A 6,590-nucleotide genomic window follows, 5' to 3' on the forward strand; every position below is an offset into this window, starting at 1 on the left:
CTGTGTACTGTACACACACTCTATTTCCTTCTGAATAGTTATATACTGTAACTGTACTAGGACACTCACTGACTGTCACTGTTCATAGGCTACTAGCTCCTGCGTGTGCGTGCACTCACTGTCTGTGTACTGTACACACACTCTATTTCCTTCTGAATAGTTATATACTGTAACTGTACTAGGACACTCACTGTCACTGTTCATAGGCTACTAGCTCCTGCGTGTGCGTGCACTCACTGTCTGTGTACTGTACACACACTCTATTTCCTTCTGAATAGTTATATACTGTAACTGTACTAGGACACTCACTGACTGTCACTGTTCATAGGCTACTAGCTCCTGCGTGTGCGTGCACTCACTGTCTGTGTACTGTACACACACTCTATTTCCTTCTGAATAGTTATATACTGTAACTGTACTAGGACACTCACTGACTGTCACTGTTCATAGGCTACTAGCTCCTGCGTGTGCGTGCACTCACTGTCTGTGTACTGTACACACACTCTATTTCCTTCTGAATAGTTATATACTGTAACTGTACTAGGACACTCACTGACTGTCACTGTTCATAGGCTACTAGCTCCTGCGTGTGCGTGCACTCACTGTCTGTGTACTGTACACACACTCTATTTCCTTCTGAATAGTTATATACTGTAACTGTACTAGGACACTCACTGTCACTGTTCATAGGCTACTAGCTCCTGCGTGTGCGTGCACTCACTGTCTGTGTACTGTACACACACTCTATTTCCTTCTGAATAGTTATATACTGTAACTGTACTAGGACACTCACTGACTGTCACTGTTCATAGGCTACTAGCTCCTGCGTGTGCGTGCACTCACTGTCTGTGTACTGTACACACACTCTATTTCCTTCTGAATAGTTATATACTGTAACTGTACTAGGACACTCACTGTCACTGTTCATAGGCTACTAGCTCCTGCGTGTGCGTGCACTCACTGTCTGTGTACTGTAGTGTACACACACTCTATTTCCTTCTGAATAGTTATATACTGTAACTGTACTAGGACACTCACTGTCACTGTTCATAGGCTACTAGCTCCTGCGTGTGCGTGCACTCACTGTCTGTGTACTGTACACACACTCTATTTCCTTCTGAATAGTTATATACTGTAACTGTACTAGGACACTCACTGTCACTGTTCATAGGCTACTAGCTCCTGCGTGTGTGTGTGTGCACTCACTGTCTGTGTACTGTACACACACTCTATTTCCTTCTGATTACTGATTGATTATTGTAAATTCTACTTCCTGACAGTTACTACTTACTTACTGTAGTAGGGACACTCACTCAGTCACTGTTCATAGGCTAGCTCCTGCACGTGTGTGCGCGTGCGTGCACTCACTGTCTGTAGTGTACACACACTCTATTTCCTTGTGATTACTACTGATTATTGTAACTTCTAGTTGTACTTCCTGACTGTTACTACTTACTTACTGTACTAGGGACACTCACTCACTCTCTGTTCATAGGCCAGCTCCTGCGCGTGTTTGCGCGTGCGTGCACTCACTGTCTGTAGTGTACACACACTCTATTTCCATGTGATTACTACTGATTATTGTAACTGCTAGTTGTACTTCCTGACTGTTACTACTTACTTACTGTACTAGGGAGTCGGGACACTCACTCAGTCACCTCACCCACCAACCCACTCCATTAAAGTACCCCACTTTTCACCCGCCCTTTTCAAAAACTTTTGTGTTTACGCCCAAAACATCGAAGATGTCTGGAAGTGGCAGCCAGCGCGGTTTGGACAAGGGGAAGGGCAGCAAGGGAATCAGGAGGAGAGGGAGCAGCATTCTGGCAAGCCGCGGGCGCGGCCGCGCCACCATGCACAGTTCCGCAGCAGCAGCGTCAGTGGCTAACATTCCTCCCATAGCCACTGGCCGTGGACGCCTTGGGCGCCGCCCAGCAGGAGCATCTGCAACTCACGCTGCAGAGACACAGCAGCAGCAGCAGCGTGTAGCACCTGCTCCGATTTTCCTCCAGCCGGGTCGGAAACGTCCCATTGAGGAAAAGGATGCAGACACTGTGGTGCAACTGATGACGGAGGATGAGCAGCCCGCCATCAGCTCTGCATCCGAGGCCTCCACCCTCACCACCACCACCACCACCCCTGTTCGCAGCAGCCGCCCAGCAGGGCCTGGGGAGGAGGCCAGTTCACCGTCACAAGTTGGCGACCTGTCACTCAGCAGTATTTTTACCCCAGGCACCATCAGGGTATTGTCTGCTGTTGTTGGCGATTTGGAGGAGGAGATGCTGATGGGCACTTTGGGGGATGAGGGATTGGACAGCAAGACTGTGGCGACAGTCAAGCAGCCCATCCATGCATCAGGAGAGGAGTTTGGGGGGTCATCATCCCAGCAGGACATGTTTCAGGAGGGGGAGGATGATGATGACACGGTGACAGACAGAGACTGGGTGCCACCAGCTCCAGGGAATGTCGTCATCAGCAGCTCTGAGGAGGAGGAGGAGGATGCGCTTGTGGGCCTTGCAAGGAGGCGCATCATTGCAAGCATTGGCAGCAGTAGGCAGGTCCCACAGCCTGCTGGTGTCTCAGGCTCAGCAGCAGCAGCAGCAGCAGCATCTGCCAGTACCACCACCAGCCGCACCCAAGCCCCCCCCCCCCCCCCCCCAACCACCACAGGGAGACAGGCAGCAGCGGTTCCATGCCGTAGGGGGTTGTTTTTGTCACCAATCTGGCGCTTTTTCACCATGCCCACTGTGTACAGCAAGTACGCCACTTGCAACCACTGTCAGCGGAAGTTGAGCAGAGGTGCAGACCCCTTAAAGTTCAGCACCAGCTCGCTCATCAACCACCTTGCTGCGAAACATTTCCACCAGCATGAGGAGTTCCAGAGGCTGAAGGCATCTGGTGCTGGCAGTGGCACCACACCCATCACTGCACAGCCTTCAGCAGCAGCAGCAACAGCAGCCACCCGCCCTCCTGCTCCTCCAGCAGCACCAGCAGGAGTGCGGAAACGCACTGCTCCTCCCCCCTCTGCAACTCCTGCCGCCGACACTGAGGCCTGTTCTGGCAGCCAGTCCTCAGTGGCCTCCTCTGCTGTGTCTGCTGATTCCCGTGCCAGCAAAAGGCCACGCCAGAGCCTTTTGAGCGAGTCCTTCCAGGGGGTGGTTAGGGCTCTGCCTCCCAGCAGCCGTCGCGTGCGGCAGCTGAACGGCTTGCTGGCACGGGCCATGTGCTCCCAACTCCTGCCGTACACGCTTGTGCAGGAGGGGAGCGACATGCGTGCGCTGCTTGCTTGTGCAGCCCCAGACTGGCAGCTCCCCAGCAGACACTTCTTCGCCCGCAAGGCCATTCCTGCACTGCACCGCTTTGTGATGGCCAATGTGGAGCGAGGGCTGGAGCACGCGGTTGGTGAAAGGGTCCACGTCACCATGGACTCCTGGAGCAGCCGCTTCGGGACAGGCCGCTACCTGTCTTTCACTGTCCACTGGGTCAGCTTGGTGGAAGGGGGTGAGGATGGGAGAGCAGCAGCGGGCACAGCAGCAGCAACACAGTGGGTGGTGCCCCCCCGCAGGGTCAGGGGAACTGCAGCAGGTTCCTCCGATTCTCTGCCATCCTCCGGCACACCTGGCCAAACCCCCCGCCTCAGCAGCAGCGTGAAGGCCCGCCACTGCCAAGCGCTACTGCACTTGGTCAGCCTTGGGAAGACCAAGCTGACGGCAACCCATGTGTTGGCCAAACTCCAGGAGCAGGAGAGGATTTGGCTGACCCCCAGAGGCCTCAGAGTCGGAGAGGTGGTGGCCGACAATGGGGCCAATCTGGTTGCCGCAATAGACAGGGGAAACCTGACCCACATCCCCTGTCTTGCCCACGTGCTGAACCTGGTGGTGCAAAAGTTCTTGCGCACCTACCAGGGGATGGGCGAACTGCTGGAAACGGCAAGGAACGTTGTGCGTCACTTCCGGCGCTCGGCTGCAGCCTGTGCGAGCCTGGAAGACGTGCAAAAGGAGCTGGAGCTGCCACGCCATCGGCTGATCCTTGACGTTCCGACTCTCTGGAACTCCACCCTGGCAATGTTGGAGCGTCTGGTTGAACAGAAGCACGCTGTCAACCAGTACCTTGCCCTGGCCACTGTTTCCGCCGCTCAGAGAAGGGACAAGACCAGCAACATCCCGTCCATCGTCCCCGATGATGACTGGAGGCACATGCAGCAGGTGTGCTTAGTGCTGGCTCCCTTTCTGCAGGCCACTAACATGGTGAGCAGGGACCATGCTATGGTCTGCGAGTGGGTGCCCCTGGTTTGTCTGCTGAACAGGGCCCTCGATGCTTTGCTGGAACAGGGAGCGGCAGCCTTGGACCAGCAGGAGCGGCAAGCAGCTGCACAGTCCACCTCTGAGGGGGAGGAGGAGGAGGACTTGGTGGAGGTCCCTGACCTTGCTGCTGATGAGGGGGATCAGCACAGCGCAGCTGAGTTGGTGCGGGGGTGGAGAGAGGATGAGGCGGCAGAGGAGGAGGATGAGGACAGCACTGCCGTCGATGTGCCAGCACACGTGGCCCGCCTCTTCCCAATGGCAGCGCACATGCTGGCGTGCCTGCGCAAGGACCCCAGGGTGATCCAGATGAAGCAGAGGGAGGACATCTGGATCAGCATGATGTTGGACCCACGCCTCAAGGGGAAGTTGAGCCAGTTCCTGCCGCCTGCAGGAGGAGACCCAGCGCAACAAATAAGGAGCTTGCAGCAGGCCCTTGTTGAGCGCTTGGAGGAAGCCTTCCCCCAGCCTTCCACCCCCACTGTCCAGCAGCCAGCACAGAGGCAGCAGCAGGTGCCTGCATCCAGCAGCAAGCGCCCCACAAACCTGCTGTCTCTCAGCCACGAGCTCTACAGGACTGTAGAGGCTCCGGCAGCAGTGACTAGAGAGGAGGTGCATGATGCAGCAGCATCCTCCTCCGGTCACAGCCAGCGCCTGACCCGCATGGTGGCTGACTACATGGGGTCCTACAGCGGGCTTGACAGCGATGCCCCTGTTGATCCCATGGAGTATTGGGTCAAGCGCCTGGAGATCTGGAGCGAGCTGGCGCAGTACGCCCTGGAAGTGCTGTCCTGCCCCCCTTCCAGCGTGCTGTCCGAGCGCTGCTTCAGTGCAGCTGGTGGCGTGGTCACCGAGAAACGCTCACGTCTGTCTCACAAGTCTGTGGACAGACTGACGTTTCTCAAGATGAACCAGGCGTGGGTGGAAGGCGAGTTCCTGGCCCCTGTTGTCGGCGAGAGGGGGACATGAACTGGCTAAGAACCATCGTTAATGTGCCTTACCACCCTTTACCACCTCCTGGCTCCTGCTCACTAAGCCAGCCTGGTTCACTTTGACTATTACGTCGCCTGCAGCCACACATTTTACACCTACAGTGGGCTGCTGTGTACTGTCCTTCTGCTGTCTGTCTGTGTTTCCCACTGCCAGGGTACACAGAATTACATTCTGCTGCCACTCTGCCACCAGCTATTACGTCAAACAATAGCTATATATCTGTGTAATTGGTTTTACAAACAAAACCAAAAAACCATTAAAAAAAAAAAAAAGGTTTAACTTTTCTGAGGTGCCCGGGTTGAAAACTGTGTTGCCCCAGTTGTGTATTGGACACGATGTGGGCTGCACGACCGCTGTCTGGGACCTCCTGTTGTGTTTATTTACAGCCCTGGTATCACCGCTAGGTACCAGGGCTATTATGTCACGCTGCCTGCCTGCTGCCACACTCACACTACTCCTCCATTCCTCCTGCTGCTGCTGTCTGTCTGTGTTTCCCACTGCCAGGGTACACAGAATTACCTTCTGCTGCCACTCTGCCACCAGCTATTACGTCAAACAATAGCTGCTCACATTCCTCCTCCATTCCTCCTGCTGCTGCTGCTGTCGGTCTGTGTTTCCCACTGCCAGGGTACACAGAATTACATTCTGCTGCCACTCTGCCACCAGCTATTACGTCAAACAATAGCTATATATCTGTGTAATTGGTTTTACAAACAAAACCAAAAAACCATTAAAAAAAAAAAAGGTTTAATTTTTCTGAGGTGCCCGGGTTGAAAACTGTGTTGTCCCAGTTGTGTATTGGACACGATGTGGGCTGCACGACCGCTGTCTGGGACCTCCTGTTGTGTTTATTTACAGCCCTGGTATCACCGCTAGGTACCAGGGCTATTATGTCACGCTGCCTGCCTGCTGCCACACTCACACTACTCCTCCATTCCTCCTGCTGCTGCTGTCTGTCTGTGTTTCCCACTGCCAGGGTACACAGAATTACCTTCTGCTGCCACTCTGCCACCAGCTATTACGTCAAACAATAGCTGCTCACATTACTCCTCCATTCCTCCTGCTGCTGCTGCTGTCGGTCTGTGTTTCCCACTGCCAGGGTACACAGAATTACCTTCTGCTGCCACTCTGCCACCAGCTATTACGTCAAACAATAGCTGCTCACATTACTCCTCCATTCCTCCTGCTGCTGCTGCTGTCGGTCTGTGTTTCCCACTGCCAGGGTACACAGAATTACATTCTGCTGCCACTCTGCCACCAGCTATTACGTCAAACAATAGCTATATATCTGTGTAA

This window comes from Hyperolius riggenbachi, chromosome 10 (genome assembly GCF_040937935.1).
Source record: "Hyperolius riggenbachi isolate aHypRig1 chromosome 10, aHypRig1.pri, whole genome shotgun sequence".
NCBI lineage: Eukaryota > Metazoa > Chordata > Amphibia > Anura > Hyperoliidae > Hyperolius > Hyperolius riggenbachi.